The sequence below is a fragment of the Carassius carassius genome, chromosome 4 (assembly GCF_963082965.1).
Source record: "Carassius carassius chromosome 4, fCarCar2.1, whole genome shotgun sequence".
NCBI lineage: Eukaryota > Metazoa > Chordata > Actinopteri > Cypriniformes > Cyprinidae > Carassius > Carassius carassius.
Window position 1 is genome coordinate 29,247,375 of NC_081758.1, and position 19,597 is coordinate 29,266,971.

Here is a 19,597-nt window from a genome sequence, read left to right on the forward strand (position 1 = left end):
CAGCCGTAAAAAAGTGTGTCAACTTTGGCAGCGTTGCCAAATATTTATTGGCGTCTTTTCGCTTTTTTCTTTTAATTGACCCGCTTTCGTAACTTCTTTTCATTTTCCCGTTTTGATTTGCCTTGCGTCGTCTCTGTGTATTTCTCAGTCCTCCTTCTTCTTCTTCTTCTTTGTTTTTAACGGCGGTTGGCAACCAGCTTTTGGTGCATTACCGCCCCCTTCTGCTCCGGAGTGTGAATCAGACAATAGGCTTACAATCTAGTTTCTACATAAAAAAAAAAAAAAAAAAAAAAAACACTTTCATTCATTACCCAACACACTTACCCATATCCCTATTTTATCTTCATAACCTATTGAACAAACCAGTTTCCCTTAAGAAAGTTAACAATATCCTAACCTGTGCTCTATCACCTATGCTCAACACTCCTTTTAATGTTAAATCCTGCACCCCTATTTCCCTCAAATTATTCCTCATTGTTACTCTCTGTTCCTCATACCTCCTGCATCTTATAATTATGTGCTCCACTGACTCCTCTTCCTGACACCACTCACACAAGCCTGTCTCGTGTTTTCCTATCATTTTCAGTGATCTGTTTAAAGCACCATGCCCCAGCCTTAACCTTGTCACTACAGTTTCCTCTCTCCTGTGCCCACCACCTAACCTATTTATTTTTACACTCTTTTGAATTTGATATAAATGCCTTCCTTTCTCCTCTCTGTCCCACCTTTCTTGCCAAATTTGGTTAGTTTTTTCCCAGATGATACTTTTGACCTCTGCTTTACTTATTTTAATTTGCATTTCTATATTTCCCTTCTTTAAAGCCCTCTTTGCCAATTCATCCACCTGCTCATTCCCTTTCACCCCTACATGTGCTGGAACCCACATAAATTGTACCTGTCCTCCTTGATTTGTTATTCTTGTTACTGACTGAAGGACTTCATATAATACATCTTGACGGCTAGAGTGAAAAGACCTTAAACTTCTCAGTCCTCCTGTCACTGACTGTGTGTTTATCTTTCGCGCCGCGCAGCGTTATGGACTAGTCCATTTCATTGTGAAAACAGGGGGTGTATGTGTAGGGACAGATAACCATGAACTGGACATTTTAACCACTACTTCAACGTTTCAACGTATTTCTTAAGAATATTAATAAAGTGTACCTTGCTTTTGAAGCATTCATGATGATAAGGGGCCTTTTCTTTTTTTTATTTTTTTTGAGGTTTGTTGGGGGCCCCCCTTCTACGACCGCTGGTAGGGGGCCCCAAGCAGCCGCCTACCTATGCCTCTATGTTAAGACCGCCACTGATCTCATGGGACTTTCTTTGGAAAGTATTCCGCTCGTGCTTCAGCAATTAAAATGACTTCAAATTTATAATATATATATATATATATTAAAGTGGCTTTACGTCGTCATTTAATCTGATAACGTGTTTTATATCAAATGTATTCCACTTAAACGCGTCGTGTTCAGAAGTCAAGGTGGCCAAATCAATTTTTGGGTGGCGTTGAGTAACCGGGACCAGACGCTACGCGATGGAGTTACTTTCTACTGTCTTTGATATTTATATAGATATATAAACGTTCTGGCAGGATGCAAGTGAGTTTGTTGCGGTCCTTACCTTATATTTCCTTTCCTCGGATGCTAGAGCTGTTGGTCCGTTATTGAGGCAACTCCCTTAGTGATCATCTGAGGGACACAGAGTGAGATTAAATAAGAATCACGCCCATAGCCTATGCATCACGCTGTGTGACTAAAACTACGACCTGCCCATCACCACCAGCTGAAAGTGGTTGTTCAATCAAAAAGACGTAGCTCGTGTCAATAATCTAGACAAAGTACTGTAAATAAAGTTGGCAAACACTGTAAAAAAAATAAAAAGATTGTGGCACCATTTGAGCAGCAGGTTGCCACACCCTTTAAATTAGGTTTTAGTAACAAGTAACTCCTTTCTGAGGAGCACGTCAGATATTTAGCCTAATCAACACCGGTGGACCACAAACAAGTAATCAATACCATAGTATAAATATCGCTGACTTAATTCTATCCATTGACGGTTTATCCACCCTCCTCCACCCCATCTCGTCACTTCGAGTTCAAGTTAAAACTAGACGGGGAAGGGGGAGTAACTCTAGGTTTGGACCCTTCCCGAGCTCGGAGCCCTTCCCCGGACTGCACGTCAAATACGCATACTATACCTCAGCTAATTATATGTAAGCGTGAACTCGTGAAATGTGCCTTAGATATTTTATTGAGCACGCCAATGTAAAAATATAGACATATTAAGCTACTCCTTTGAAACCAGCATACTAAAGGAGTGTTCGGTCAGAAACACACATCCATATTGTCAGTTTAGAGAACTGGCCTTTGTGAAAAGGTGGCTAGTTTCCAGAGGGTTCTGTCAGTGTGTCTCTGCTGTCTTGAATATCCCTTTATGTTTACAGTAAAAAAAAAAAATAATAATAACAATGCAATCTAATTAAAATCCCCAAAGAAGTAAGTGTTTCAAATTACACCAGTGAAAGACAACATGTCACCAGTCTGATACATTATTACAATATAATGGTAACAAGCATGAATAAATAATGCACAATAGTTATTACGGGATCATAATTTTTTATTGGATTATATGCATTAAATTTAAACTATAATAGCCTACAATTAGACACACACGAATTCTTTGACTGTAAAACATAAAAAATGTGACAAATTTATTGTAATTTCATACTCTACAACAGTCAAACTGTTTTCATGTGTAGCCGAGTATGGGAACTCAGCATGTGCTCTTTATCAAACCTATCCAAGTGTACAGTCGTGGCCAAAAGTTTTGAGAATTACATAAATATTAGTTTTCAAAAAGTTTGCTGCTAAACTGCTTTTAGATCTTTGTTTCAGTTGTTTCGGTGATGTACTGAAATATAATTACATGCACTTCATACGTTTCAAAGGCTTTTATCGACAATTACATGACATTTATGTAAAGAGTCAGTATTTGCAGTGTTGGCCCTTCTTTTTCAGGACCTCTGCAATTTGACTGGGCATGCTCTCAAACAACTTCTGGGCCAAATCCTGACTGATGGCAACCCATTCTTTCATAATCACTTCTTGGAGTTTGTCAGAATTAGTGGGTTTTTGTTTGTCCACCCGCCTCTTGAGGATTGACCACAAGTTCAATCAATGGGATTAAGATCTGGGGAGTTTCCAGGCCATGGACCCAAAATTTCAACATTCTGGTCCCCGAGCCACTTAGTTATCACTTTTGCCTTATGGCACGGTGCTCCATCGTGCTGGAAAATGCATTGTTCTTCACCAAACTGTTTTTGGATTGTTGGAAGAAGTTGCTGTTGGAGGGTGTTTTGGTACCATTCTTTATTCATGGCTGTGTTTTTGGGCAGAATTGTGAGTGAGCCCACTCCCTTGGATGAGAAGCAACCCCACACATGAATGGTGTCAGGATGCTTTACTGTTGGCATGACACAGGACTGATGGTAGCGCTCACCTTTTCTTCTCCGGACAAGCCTTTTTCCAGATGCCCCAAACAATCGGGAAGGGGGCTTCATCGGAGAATATGACTTTGCCCCAGTCCTCAGCAGTCCATTCACTATACTTTCTGCAGAAGATCAATCTGTCCCTGATGTTTTTTTTTGGAGAGAAGTGGCTTCTTTGCTGCCCTTCTTGACACCAGGCCATCTTCCAGAAGACTTCGCCTCACTGTGCGTGCAGATGCGCTCACACCTGCCTGCTGCCATTCCTGAGCAAACTCTGCACTGGTGGCACTCCGATCCCGCAGCTGAATCCTCTTTAAGAGATGATCCTGGCGCTTGCTGGACTTTCTTGTATGCCCTGAAGCCTTCTTTACAAGAATTGAACCTCTTTCCTTGAAGTTCTTGATTATTCTATAAATTGTTGATTTAGGTGCAATCTTAGTAGCCACAATATCCTTGCCTGTGAAGCCATTTTTATGCAACGCAATGATGGCTGCATGCGTTTCTTTGCAGGTCACCATGGTTAACAATGGAAGAACAATGATTTCAAGCATCACCCTACTTTTAACATTTCAAGTCTGCCATTCTAACCCAATCAGCCTGACATAATGATCTCCAGCCTTGTGCTCGTCAACATTCTCACCTGAGTTAACAAGACGATTACTGAAATGATCTCAGCAGGTCCTTTAATGACAGCAATGAAATGCAGTGGAAAGGTTTTTTTGGGATTAAGTTAATTTTCATGGCGACGAAGGACTATGCAATTCATCTGATCACTCTTCATAACATTCTGGAGTATATGCAAATTGCTATTATAAAAACTTAAGCAGCAACTTTTCCAATTTCCAATATTTATGTAATTCTCAAAACTTTTGGCCACGACTGTACACACACACACTGGTGCCCAGGAGCGATTGTGGGTATGGTGTCTTCCTAATTTTTTACTTATTTAATTTATTTTTAAATTACCCACTATCTTTACTATTAACCAATGTGTATCTAAAGATCAATCTAAAGATCAAGCAATCTTCTTCCTTATAGGTTATGCCTCAGCTTCCGGTCTGCCTCAACCATCTGCACAGTGTTCTGATAATGCTGTTTTGGCTGCATCAAAGTAATCAGCACTCAGCTGGCACATTTGGTGTCTGACTTAAATGGAACGACTCTATGCTAGGGCCAAAGTGAAAATCTTACATCTGATTTTTGATGCACCCTAAAATGTACACTAGCATCTTAAATTGTATAATCTCTGATAAAGCTAACTAAGAATAATTGTAATCATTCATAACAAATAAAAGCAATTTTACATTCTCAAATGTGTGTTGATGTAAGTTAAAAGATCTGCACAGGTTACACTCTATATTCCTTTATTGTTTTCTGACATTTCTCAGAATAGATCCTTCAAAAAATTAAATGAAGCAATTAAAAGACAGTGAAAGAAGGTAAGACAAATATTTTTCTCACAAATATATGTGTGGGAAATGTGCATGTTGGTGCTTGAAAATATTGTTATGCAGTATTTGTGATTCATTATGGTAAAAATGAAACATAAATAAGCACTACATTTTTAAAACTCAGATTATATCTTAAAGCCATCCTAAGGCACTTAAGGTTAGTGCAAGGAAGCATGTGCGAAAACCAGCTAAATGTGTGGAAGCGCGCAGTGCCATTAAGCATGTTAGCAGCTGCACCATGCATGCGAGTGCAATGGAAGACACATACATGTAAGAGTATATTTTAAATACTTTTAGTAGCCTTAATCCTCTCAATCTTATGCACTTGTGTTCTGTTTCAGGCCTGTATCATTCTTTCCCTTTAAACGTTAAATTCCTTGAATTGTTGTATACAGATTATAGTTGCATGTGTGAATGCTGCAATAAAATTTGTCAGCAGTTGTAATGTCCTTCAGGCAGAGCTGTCCTTATTCAAGTGATAAACAGAAGACAATGATAAATGAAATTGCAAGGATCAATAACCTGCCAACCAATAAGATTACATATTACCCTTAGAAGGACTTCACACCATTATCTCTATAAATATTACAAAAATGTCAACAATAAAAAGTATTTCTTTTTGAGCTACTACGTATATGTCTTGATTTAACAGAAGCACATAACTGATACTGTATGCCACGTATCAAAACAATAATATGCATTTCTTATAACAGAGAATATTCTGGGTGAAAAATATTTTGGATGCCTGATCATCTCAAGCTTCTGCATGTACTTTTTAGTGCCGTCCTTCTCCTGAATTCAATGAAAATGCTAATACTAATCTTACTTTAAAGTCAAGAATAATTTTATGAAATCATTTCATAGACTGCTGCAGTATCGTCTGTCTGCTACACACTTCCTGTTTGTAAATGTTCAGATTGAATATTTTAAATCAATGTACACTACTGTTCAAAAACTGCTGTTAATAAGATTTAAATGCTTTTTAAAGCAGTCTCTCATGCTTCACCAAGGCTGCATTTATTTGATTAAAAAGAGAGTAAAACAGTTATATTTTAAAATGTTATATTTTTTACAAACTGTTTTACACTTTAATTTTCAGCAGGCATTACTTCAGTCTTCAATGTCACATGATCCATCAGAAGTCATTCTAATATGCAGATTTGATGCTCAAGAAAACTTTTTATTTTTATTATTATAACCAATATTGAAAACAATTGTGCTGCTTGCACAATTTACTGTCACTTTTAATCTATTAAATGTATCCTTGCTGAATAAAAGTATTCATTTCTTTCCAGAACTCTTACCTCAATCTTTTGAACGGTAGTGTAATAATATTTTGCTACGACTACCTTCAAATGCTTGTTAGTTGGAAGTTTTTAGTTGATAAGAACATGTTCACCACCCTGATTTGCACTGTATACTAATGTTCTTTTCATGTTTAATATCGAACAGAATTTTGGACATAATGCTCGATTGTCGCATGCATCATGTCTATAGTTGTTTTCACTGTGAATCCTGTACCGTGTAACCGTGTAAGATGAAAAAATAACTAAATATAAATGTAAATTAAAATGTGAAAGGCAGTTAAATGTGAGAATCACTTTGAGTTTCAGCCTGCTCGATGTAGAAGCCCAAGAGAAACAGGAAGTGATATCAAAACTGCAGGCATCCATGGCCCAGTGTGTAAGAATATGCTGAATGCGGAGCACACCATAAGATTTCCTGTTTAAAACAGAGACAAATATTGACCAATGAACAACAATGACTTAAGAGCAGACAGATTTTTAAAAGCATATAGATTGTGAAAGCCCACAGATTGTGAAAGAAGAAAATGTCATAAGCAGAGACAGCACTATTAAAATAAATACGAACAGGTGTCACACCCAGGGGCTGGCTATGCTTTAACTAAGCCACACCCCTTCTCAACTTCCACCTCGAGGAGGTCCCCAAACCCGACCCAATGGCCAAGCAACACGAGAACAAGTAAGTGATAAAACAATCTTTATTTAAATATTTAAAAATAGCTTAGGGAATAGGGAAAGGGCAATTAAAACTAAACTCTGACTCGGCCCTCCAGATGGGCTATGGCCGGGAAGAGGTCAGGGAGCAAGGGGGCCACGGGGATCCGGGGCGTGGGGCTCGGGCCCCGGCCTGAGTCTTAGGTATCCGTAGCGCCCTCCTTCTTCCTCCTCTTCGCTGAATACAGCTCACGGTAAGTACTGGTTCACTCAGTTCGTTCTCGAGGTGCCCACTCTCTTTCTCTTCCTCCACAGGCAACAGCTCTTCGCTGATTACAGCTCACAGTAAGTACTGATTCACCCAGTTCGTTCCTTGGGTGCTCACGCTCTTTCTCTTTCTCCACAGGCAACGGCTGGGACACACAGGCACAGTTAGTTCAGCTTGGTTTTGCTCTCACCTCTTCGCTGATTACAGCTCACAGTAAGTACTGGTTCACACAGTTCGTTCCTTGGGTGCTCACTCGCTTTCTCTTTCTCCACAGGCAGCGGCGTAAGTACAGGTTCCCTCAGTCTCTCCTCGTGTTACCCACTCTCTCTCCTTTTCTCTCCACAGGTATCAACTTGGGCACAATAGCACAGTTAGTTTGCTTTGAATGGCTCTCACCTCTGGGCTGGACACAGCGTACTGTAAGTACAGGGTTCGCTCTATTCCTCCTCGTGTTATTCACTCTCTCTCTCCTTTCCTCTCCACAGGTATCAACTTGGGCACAATAGCACAGTTAGTTTGCTTTGAATGGCTCTCACCTCTGGGCTGGACACAGCGTACTGTAAGTACAGGGTTCGCTCTATTCCTCCTCGTGTTATTCACTCTCTCTCCTTTTCTCTCCACAGGTATCAACTTGGGCACAATAGCACAGTTAGTTTGCTTTGAATGGCTCTCACCTCTGGGCTGGACACAGCGTACTGTAAGTACAGGGTTCGCTCTATTCCTCCTCGTGTTATTCCCTCTCTCTCCTTTTCTCTCCACAGATATCAACTTGGGCACAATAGCACCGTTAGTTTGCTTTGAATGGCTCTCACCTCTGGGCTGAACACAGCGCACTGTAAGTACAGGTTTCCTCTGTTTCTCCTTGTGTTACTCACTCTCTTTCCTTTCCTCTCCACAGGTATCAACTTAGACACAAAACACAGTTACTCTGCTTTGGATGGCTTTCACCTCTGGGCTGGACACAGCGTACCGTGCTATCTCCGGAGATCTGAAGCACGCTCACAACATATACTGTACTGAACTAGGCCAGGACCAGCAATCTCCTTGTCCTCCCACGCCGAAGTGCGTGAAGGCGGGGGTTTATCTGACAGGACACACGGCAATACACAGCAGCCCACAGCAATATACAACACCACGTCAAAATTATAGGTTTTCACAGCACGAAGACTCACCCACCACACTCAGTGTACGGAAAGGACACCCGTCTTCCTTCACTTCGCTTGGTTCGGATCTGGCGATGGAATATGCGGCCTAGCTAGTGATGTCGTCGTTGCGACTACTTCAATAAGTATTCCTTCGGCTCTCCCACCACACTATATTAGGGGTAGGGCCACCCTCCTCCTCCTGGAGAGATCTACACAACGCCAGGTCAATATACAGGGCACTTTCGACTGGCTCTTAGTACTCACATCAATGCCACTTCCAATCCCCTTTTTCACGTCGTCTCAGTTCGCCGTATAATCTGTTCACTTCTCAACCTTTAAGGTTCGCGATGTCTTCACAATCATACAATTCCAGCCTGAGGGAGAGAGAGAGTTAGACAGCTACCAGCAGCGTACCAAGACGGGCACAACCCAGTGCTTCACACACACCAAAGAGAGCTTCCCAGACTGTAAAATAACTTGGCCTTAAGTACTGCCTTGTCCAGCGTATCCTCCAATCACCAACCGCTGTCCCTAACTAGGCACAGGTGCATCGAATTCCCTGATTTTCCTTCTTACGGCGCTACCGGAAGTTCCGGTGTTCTGTTTTTCCGGTCCGGGCGGAAACACTTCCGGGCGGAACCAAACTTCCCGAATTTTGGTTCCGCCCCTAAAGATCGTCACCTTGTGACATCCTCCCCCGCCAATCCGTTCTAGTCCCTAGAACGTCCTCGGGCTGTCCACTCCCCATAGCGGGCAGGGGGTCGGCCTCGGTTCTCTCGCTGGGATCGTCTCACTGGTGAATCGGGCTCAGCTTGTTCAGGGGCTGCTTCTGGTTCTCTCGGGGCGATCGGGGGTGGTGCCACCACGGGTCTCCCTGGTACCACAGCCCAACCTTCAATCCAGGGGGCCGCTGGTACAGGTTCCGTGGGGACTTCTTCCACGGCTTCAGGGTAGTTAGGGCATGGGCGAATCATGTTCCGGTGCACCACACGGTCGGGGCCTGACTTCCCTTCTGGCCGGATGGTATAGACCGGCTGCCCCGGCCTCTGCTGCCGGCAGACTACATAAGGGGTGGCCTCCCAACGGTCACTCAGTTTCCCCTTCCCCTGCCGCCGATTATCTCTCACCAACACCCTCTCTCCTGGCAGTAGAGGGGCTTCTCTAGCAGTCCGATCATACAACCGCTTACTTTTCTCTCCTGCCGTCTGTATCCTTTTCGACACCTGCTCGTAGGCGAAATGCAAGCGCTGGTGATGGCGCCCCACCCACTCCGTTACACTTGCTTCCTCTTGGTCGGCTATCACTCCTAGGACCAGGTCAGTAGGCATTCGTATGTGTCTGCCAAACATCAGGTAAGTGGGAGCGTAACCCGTAGTACTATGTATACTGTTGTTATAGGCCTGTAGGAGGTTTGGCAAGGCACTCACCCAATCGTCCTGCCGTTGTTGGTCCAAGGTCCCCAGCAGCCCCAATAGGGTCTGATTGAATCTCTCACAGCCGCCGTTCCCCTGAGGATGATACGAAGTGGTGTGAGTTTTCGTGCAACCGTACAACTGGCATAGTTCTCTAATTACCCTGGACTCAAAGTTGGCTCCTTGATCGGAGTGCAGAAACTCCGGGCATCCGAACGTCTGGAAGACGGCCCGCCATAAAACTGTAGCGGTGGTGGTTGCAGTCTGGTCGAGGGTGGGGATAGCCCAAGCGTACTTTGTGAACAAATCCGTTATTACCAAGATGTTCTGGTAGCGATCTCGTGGTCGGCCCAGTGTCAAGAAGTCCATAGCCATGATATGAAGGGGGGCCTTCGCATGGATGGGTACCATTGGCGCTCGGACCTCCCGTCTGGACTTAAACAATATGCATCTCGGGCAAGCTTGAATTAGGGCGTGCACCGATGCCTCTAGCCCGGGCCAAAAGAAGAATCTCCTAAGCAGGGACACGGTCCTCTCCTGTCCCTGATGCCCCAACTGGTTGTGGTACGCCGAAACTAAAGCCGTTACCTCATCTGCGGGTACCACGATCTGGCGTACTTCTTCGCCCAACTTCGGGTCACTGACCCTTCTGCACAAAACGCCATCTCTCAGCTCCAGCCTGTCCCATTGCCCCAGCAGCCTCCTCCCAGTATCCGTCTGGGCTAACCTCTCCGCTGGCGTCAGCCGTCGGCCCTGTTCCAGCCATTCTCTTACCAGCCGCACATCTTGATCCCTGGCCTGTCTCTCCCTCCACCGACGGGGATCCCATCCCCAGTTCTCAGGCACGGCCTCTTGTCTGCTGCCTGGTGCCTCTACTGCTCCTACCATATAGCCCTCCTCCGGGCTGGCCCCTCCGGGGCTTTCCGCTTCGGGCAGCCTTGAGAGGACGTCCGCGTTCATGTGTTCACGCCCTGGTCGGTACTGTAGTTGATAGTCAAAGTTGGCCAGTTGGGCCACCCACCGCTGCTCCACGGCTCCCAGCTTCGCCGTCTGTAAGTGTACTAATGGGTTATTGTCTGTAATGATCGTCACCTTGGCACCCCAGAGGTAGTCTTTAAATTTCTCACTTAGGGCCCACTTCAACGCCAGCAGCTCCAATTTGAAAGAACTATAGTTCGCATCGTTCCTCTCGGCTGGGTGGAGGCTCCGGCTGGCGTACGCGATGACCCTCTCAACTCCGTCCTGCCGTTGAGCCAACACCGCTCCCAGCCCGAGATTGCTGGCATCTGTATACAAAAGGAATGGTTTTGTGAAATCTGCGTATGCCAAGATAGGGGCCTGTAGCAGCTCCTGCTTCAATGTCTGGAACGCCGACTCACAACTTGCATCCCAGTCTACGTTGGGCGACCCCCGGCCCCGGTTACGACCTGTGCCAACCAGCAACTGATTAAGGGGTTTAGCAATTTTTGAAAAGTCCTTTATGAAACGCCTATAGTATCCCACAAATCCTAAAAAGGATCGCACTTGCCTCACTGTCCTCGGGGCCTTCCAGTCCTTCACGGCCGATACCTTTCCAGGATCTACGGACACTCCAGCCGCACTGACCACGTGGCCCAGAAAGTTGACTTCTCTCCGTAGTAAGTGACACTTATTGGGCTGTAGTTTCAATCCGTACTTCTCCATGGCCCGAAAGACTTCCTCGAGGTGCCTCAGGTGTGAATCAAAATCTGGGGAGTAGACAATCACATCATCCAGGTAAACTAATACTGACTCCATTAACTGACCTCCCAAGCACCGCTGCATCAGCCGCTGGAAGGTGGCCGGAGCGTTACAGAGCCCGAAAGGCATCCGGTCCCATTCAAATAGTCCAAACGGGGTTGTAAAGGCAGTCTTCTCCCGGTCTGCTTCGGCCACCTGCACCTGCCAGTAGCCACTGGCCAAATCTAGGGTAGAGTACCATGCCGACTGCGTGAGGCTGGCAAGCGAATCTTCGATCCGTGGCAAAGGGAAAGCGTCTTTCTTAGTCACGAGGTTCAGCTTACGGTAGTCCACGCAGAATCTCCAAGCCCCCGTCTTCTTTTGCACCAGCACTATGGGGGCCGCCCACGGGCTGCTGCTTTCCCTAACAACTCCTTGCTTCAGCATGCCTTGCAGGAGTGTACGTACCTCGGTATACAAAGTGGGCGGAATTGGGCGATACCTCTCCCGGCTGGGCCCTGCATCCCCGGTAGGTATATGATGTTGTACCACCTGGGTGCATCCGTAGTCTTCATCGTGGGTGGCGAACACATGCTGCCATCTCCGAAGGAGGGCCTGTAACTTCTGTGTCTGTGCCTGCTCTAAATCCTCCCCTTGTAACGACTCACCCGCCAGGTGGCTCGGCACACTCCTCTCCATACCACCCCATGGGGTGTCTACTTGTGTCAGGGCCACCTCGATGACAGTGGGGCACACCTGACGAAAACTAATATCCCTCTCTTCCCTTACTTGGTGGGATGTAACCGTTGTCAGACGGGCTAATCGTTGGTGCCGATGTAGTTGCACCGCGTATGGATGTACATTCCGTATCCTCACGGGGACTCTCCCCCGCCGGACCGTCGATAGTCCTCGTGCCACTTCCACTTGTGGACAATCCACATGGGGCTCCACCAGCACCCACTCTTCTGGGCCCGCTCTTCGGGGCGGTACTCGCGCCCACACAACAGCCTCACTTTTTGCGGGGACAGACAAAGCAAAACGACACATCACTCTTCCTACCTCTTCCTGTTCCCTGCGGACTTGGCTCATTTGCACCCTTCGACAGTCAGCTACCACACACTCCCACTTGGGCCTCTCTGCAGGTGGTATCTTCGATACGGGCCTAGCCCGAAATAGCTCTTCCCAGCAATCAGCGAGGACATTCATGCCCAACAGGGCTCGATGTGCACCCAGACAATGGTCTTGCACGATAATCACACCTTTCTGGGGGACCATCACTCCGTGAACCTCTAGGTCCGTCAATCGGTAGCCAATATATGGGATGTCGAGGCCGTTTGCGCCCTTCAGAGTAAGCCAGGGGGCCTCCGCCCCTGGTGCCCCTTGTTTCCCAAACACTTCTTCGGATAAACTCTCAGCAAACAACGTCACTTGGGAGCCTGTGTCTACCAGGCATTGAATCTCCTTGCCGCACACTCTCACCTTCGCCACGGGGCTACGCCCAATCATCTGGCTCCTAGAGCCATATCCTCTTCCAGGGTCTTCTCGAGGGGTCCCGGCCACACGACCCACAGTGGCCGGCCGACCTAAAAACCCCCTTCTGACGCCCTGCGGGGCCCACACTGGCGGCTATAGTGACCTGGTTTGCCACAGCGGTTGCAGATGGGTCGCCCTTGCTCGTCCCATTCGAAACGGGGCCGGTTAAAGTGGTTCGGGCGCCTGAACGGCTCTCGGCCTCCCTCTGAGTACACTCGGTCTCGGGGCGCCGGCCGTGGTTCCTCCCGCGCCCGTCCTTGGCGCAATTCTCCTACGAGGGCTTTAGACAGTTCAGACATCTGATCGCGGACATCTTTCAAAAGTTCAGCCTTCAGTGCTTGCTTCCAGTCAGGGCCTCCGGGTTGTGCTGGTGCTACTTCACTGACAACCGCACACACTGGGGAACCACTCACCTCAGTCTCATCACCTTCCAGGGCCAGTGCCTCTTTCTTCAGATCTTCGAACGTAAGACCCGGGTCCCTTCGAAACTGGATACGTAGGCTCTGTCTCACCGGACCCTCCTTCAACCCCAGAAGAAACTGGTCCCGCAATAGAGTCTCTCCATCTCCCAACCCGTGGTCCCGACGGGTCTGTAGTCGGGCGAATTGCTCTCGCAACCTCAGGGCGAAAGCTCTAATCGGTTGGCGGGGGCCCTGCTTACAATTGAAGAACTGGGAGCGAAGGACAGCTACGGGGGTGTGGTCACCATACTGTTCAGTGAGGAACTGGAACACGGTTTGGGCGTTGGCTCTAACGGCTTCGGGGGCGGCATGCACCTCTCGCCGCGCTTCTCCATCCAGGGAGTTTAACACAAATTGAAGCCGCTGGGCTGCACTAAGGCCCTGTAGGTCGGCCAAGTACTCTAGTTGAGCCTTCCATTCAGACAATCGTACCTCGGATTCTGTCCCCCCATATTTTTGAATCCAGGGGCTCCCCATAAAAACGGGCATGGCACGGGGTTGGGCTGAAAGCCCCGCGTTGTCGGTCATTGGACGACCTTGGTTACTCAACTCGAGGTGGAAATCCTGCCGACTACGCCAAATCTGTCACACCCAGGGGCTGGCTATGCTTTAACTAAGCCACACCCCTTCTCAACTTCCACCTCGAGGAGGTCCCCAAACCCGACCCAATGGCCAAGCAACACGAGAACAAGTAAGTGATAAAACAATCTTTATTTAAATATTTAAAAATAGCTTAGGGAATAGGGAAAGGGCAATTAAAACTAAACTCTGACTCGGCCCTCCAGATGGGCTATGGCCGGGAAGAGGTCAGGGAGCAAGGGGGCCACGGGGATCCGGGGCGTGGGGCTCGGGCCCCGGCCTGAGTCTTAGGTATCCGTAGCGCCCTCCTTCTTCCTCCTCTTCGCTGAATACAGCTCACGGTAAGTACTGGTTCACTCAGTTCGTTCTCGAGGTGCCCACTCTCTTTCTCTTCCTCCACAGGCAACAGCTCTTCGCTGATTACAGCTCACAGTAAGTACTGATTCACCCAGTTCGTTCCTTGGGTGCTCACGCTCTTTCTCTTTCTCCACAGGCAACGGCTGGGACACACAGGCACAGTTAGTTCAGCTTGGTTTTGCTCTCACCTCTTCGCTGATTACAGCTCACAGTAAGTACTGGTTCACACAGTTCGTTCCTTGGGTGCTCACTCGCTTTCTCTTTCTCCACAGGCAGCGGCGTAAGTACAGGTTCCCTCAGTCTCTCCTCGTGTTACCCACTCTCTCTCCTTTTCTCTCCACAGGTATCAACTTGGGCACAATAGCACAGTTAGTTTGCTTTGAATGGCTCTCACCTCTGGGCTGGACACAGCGTACTGTAAGTACAGGGTTCGCTCTATTCCTCCTCGTGTTATTCACTCTCTCTCTCCTTTCCTCTCCACAGGTATCAACTTGGGCACAATAGCACAGTTAGTTTGCTTTGAATGGCTCTCACCTCTGGGCTGGACACAGCGTACTGTAAGTACAGGGTTCGCTCTATTCCTCCTCGTGTTATTCACTCTCTCTCCTTTTCTCTCCACAGGTATCAACTTGGGCACAATAGCACAGTTAGTTTGCTTTGAATGGCTCTCACCTCTGGGCTGGACACAGCGTACTGTAAGTACAGGGTTCGCTCTATTCCTCCTCGTGTTATTCCCTCTCTCTCCTTTTCTCTCCACAGATATCAACTTGGGCACAATAGCACCGTTAGTTTGCTTTGAATGGCTCTCACCTCTGGGCTGAACACAGCGCACTGTAAGTACAGGTTTCCTCTGTTTCTCCTTGTGTTACTCACTCTCTTTCCTTTCCTCTCCACAGGTATCAACTTAGACACAAAACACAGTTACTCTGCTTTGGATGGCTTTCACCTCTGGGCTGGACACAGCGTACCGTGCTATCTCCGGAGATCTGAAGCACGCTCACAACATATACTGTACTGAACTAGGCCAGGACCAGCAATCTCCTTGTCCTCCCACGCCGAAGTGCGTGAAGGCGGGGGTTTATCTGACAGGACACACGGCAATACACAGCAGCCCACAGCAATATACAACACCACGTCAAAATTATAGGTTTTCACAGCACGAAGACTCACCCACCACACTCAGTGTACGGAAAGGACACCCGTCTTCCTTCACTTCGCTTGGTTCGGATCTGGCGATGGAATATGCGGCCTAGCTAGTGATGTCGTCGTTGCGACTACTTCAATAAGTATTCCTTCGGCTCTCCCACCACACTATATTAGGGGTAGGGCCACCCTCCTCCTCCTGGAGAGATCTACACAACGCCAGGTCAATATACAGGGCACTTTCGACTGGCTCTTAGTACTCACATCAATGCCACTTCCAATCCCCTTTTTCACGTCGTCTCAGTTCGCCGTATAATCTGTTCACTTCTCAACCTTTAAGGTTCGCGATGTCTTCACAATCATACAATTCCAGCCTGAGGGAGAGAGAGAGTTAGACAGCTACCAGCAGCGTACCAAGACGGGCACAACCCAGTGCTTCACACACACCAAAGAGAGCTTCCCAGACTGTAAAATAACTTGGCCTTAAGTACTGCCTTGTCCAGCGTATCCTCCAATCACCAACCGCTGTCCCTAACTAGGCACAGGTGCATCGAATTCCCTGATTTTCCTTCTTACGGCGCTACCGGAAGTTCCGGTGTTCTGTTTTTCCGGTCCGGGCGGAAACACTTCCGGGCGGAACCAAACTTCCCGAATTTTGGTTCCGCCCCTAAAGATCGTCACCTTGTGACATCGGCATTGCATAAGTATAAGGTAATATTAATTGTCTTTCCGCATATGTAAATGAGGACTTGCTGAGGCATGTTTAAACTCACTTTGATGGAATGCCATGCTATTCTCCTTCCAGGTGCTTCCCTGATAAACCCTGCAGGTATAGGTGTACGCGCGGTCATCGGACATAGGCATCCAGGTCAGGCGACAAATGTTAGGTGGCACCAGGGTCACATTGGCTCGCCGTCGGGTCTCAATAGGTGGAATCATGTGGACCGGGGTGTTTGGGTAGGTGGATCCCATGAGTCGTCCATCCTGTTTGAACTCACAGAATGGCCCAGGGATCTTGTGGGTCTCTGGGAATTCACAATCAACCCGGAGGTTCTTCTCAATGTAAGCAATGCAAGAGTACATCTGTGGCCCCCGATGGGTGTACCAGAACCAAGAGTTAAAATCCAAGAAGCTGGGTTTCTGGTATGGATTTGTTGCTGTGATCACACCCACCATACATGACAGACATGCTACTGGGAGAGAAGCACATGCACTTTAAAATATGAAATATGATTTTGCAGGTTTGCTATATGGAGTATACTAATTTTAATTTTCAGGAATAAGATGAGCATTTTTAAATAGTATAATTATGTGCCTCTAAATACCTATACGTATACATTTCAGATATATCTATGGCCTATTATAAAACCATTTTTACTATAAACAGACACGGAAAAGTGTTATGAGCACGTCTAGTAGTCTTGTATGAGCTTTAAAAATCTATTAAATAGAAACTTTTTTTTTTGTAGAAGAAGATGTATGGGTAATTGGAACTGATTTGTTTGCCCAGTATTGGAATGTACTCTCTTTTTATTTTAATTTAATTTAATTTTATTTTTATTTTTTACTTCATTGGAACAGTAAAAAATTTGGGAAAGTTTTTGCCACTTGCTATGTGGACACACTCACAAAATCATGGACATGTTCCTGAAAAAAAAAAGAGTCAAACTTGTATTGTTCACAGTTAAAAATGAACACATTGAAAATGAATTTCATCTAGTGGAAACGTTTAGTACTGCACCCAAGCAAAATCTTACGGAAATCACTTTTTTATGAGATATCTAGTTTCAGCCTCAGATGTCACGCCCACGGACTGTTGGCTGAACGTCTGATGCCTATGGGACACAAAAGTGAAAACACTTCAGGAGTGTCGAAGTCGTCATCTGGTTGAATTCTACAGGTTTTCTGGGAGGCGTGTGTGTCACATTCTTTAACGTTCCGCCTGGACACAAAAATGTTGGGGAGCCAAACTCCCTCACGAAAAAAGAAAGCTATCAAGTTTTAACTGTGACGATGAGTCCTTATCAGGATCAACTACATGCTGGATATTCAAAAGTATGTGAAATATTTAAAGTTTGTGGCATAGAATCTTTAAAATATGTCCGAGAGTTTAACACTTTTATTGTGGCGACATTTCCACACCCTGAAAAGTGACGCTGAATGAAACGAACTGTGATTGGTTGTTTGATATGTCAGTCAAACGGCCTCATGGGCCATGGGCAGACCTTGGCTAATGAAAGCTGCCATGGATTCCAGACCTACAGCCGTCTGAAGGACTGGCTATGTGAGACTGTGAGATATCAGTCTCAAATATGGAACACAACATGTGTAGGTTTATGGATTTCATTTTCTTGCCATTTTAGAGTAAAATATATTTTGGAAAATATAAATAGTATTTTTGTGCATTTTTCATAAAATTAAAATTGAACTTTTGTTTCACTTTTAAATGTTCATTTCAGCAATAGTCTTCCAAGTGTCTTCTTTAAAAAGAGACCAAACTTAAGTCTGTGCTCCAAAGCATTCAAGGTTTACGACAGTTTAAGTTGGAAACATCATTTTTTTCTCAAAAAGTGGTCAATTAACAGGTAATAAATGGATCATAACTATTCCATAAATATTATTTAGTACTATAAAATTCCCTTAAAACAGAAAAGAATAAATTAAAAAAACATTATTAAATTAAAATATTATACATTCATTTATTTGAAATAAAAATAATATAATAATTGTAATTTTTGACAGCCACGCAAATAACACTAGAGGTTTAAAAAAATTCATGTATTGTGGCTTAATATATAATTATTTTTTTTAAATGAAAAAAAATATTGGTTTGGGATTTTGTTCTATCCATCAGTTGTTAATTAAATGGAAATCTGAATCTACAGTTCTGAATTCTGAATATGCAGTCAATTGTACAAAAGAAGAGAAGTTTTAGCTGAATAAATGATTGGAGAAGTCTGAGAGTCAGAGTCAAATAAATAAATAAATAGGCTTTAAAGGAACTGATCATGAGGAATTTAAAAAATATATCAATTACCCTGCAGCATATCAAAGGGATTTTTTTAAAAGCTATAACATTCCATATAGTCGTTCAATTCAAATGAGGTCGTAATAACTTCATAATAATTATACAACAATTTTTAAAAAATTGTTTAAGATACTAAATCGATGAAGCATGTTGGAAAATGTTCCATCTACATTCCACCTAATTACATACAGTATAGCTAGAGTTACTCAAACCATCTCATAACATATAAATAAACAAGGACCTTTCTGCACTAATGTTAATGGCTAATTGTCAAGGCTTAGGAGGAAGAACTGTCCACTTGTATTTATTGTCTTAATTTTCTCTACAAAATTAATGTTAAAGGACATGTTACTTACATAACTCAAAACAAGCTGCTAATGATGGATAGGACTTCATTCTGTGCAGGGTCCAAATTTCCTTCTTTAATCAACTGTGGAGAAAAATGTTAAAATGTTGGTCCTATATCTTATCTAGCCTACATAAAAGCATGCATGAGCTCTGAATACAGAACCTGGGAGAGATATAAGATCATTATGTGACCCACCATTTAATAGGTCACGGTGACACAACCTGGGATATTTCAGGATCAGACATTTCACCCATACACCTTTCAAATAGGTCTATTCAAAATATGAATATACATTTAACAAATTCCGTCGGGTAAAATTACCGCATACCGCAGACCGACCCATCCCATATCTGTTCAAGGAGAGTTCATGTCATTCGGTTTACATCTTTTACTGAAACAAACGCTTGCGATTCTGAAAACGCATGCAAATGCATACTGCCATATAGCTACAGGACAATGTTTATGTTACCTCCACGCTGATACTGTAGCGCCGTCTCCTCTTCTGCACGTCACGTAAAGATGCGAGTCGACGGAGAAGCTGATGCTGAGGAAGCTCTGTTCCAACGCGGTCGAGCATAGACGGCAGCCACAGGGTTCTGCATGCACGAATGTCAACTCTCCTTACGGCGACAACCCTGTCTCTGACTAATCTTCAACGTCTTGATCTATATTTTCCCCTTTGTTAAAATAAGTGGGAACCCTTAACATCGCTTTATAACTACACATAG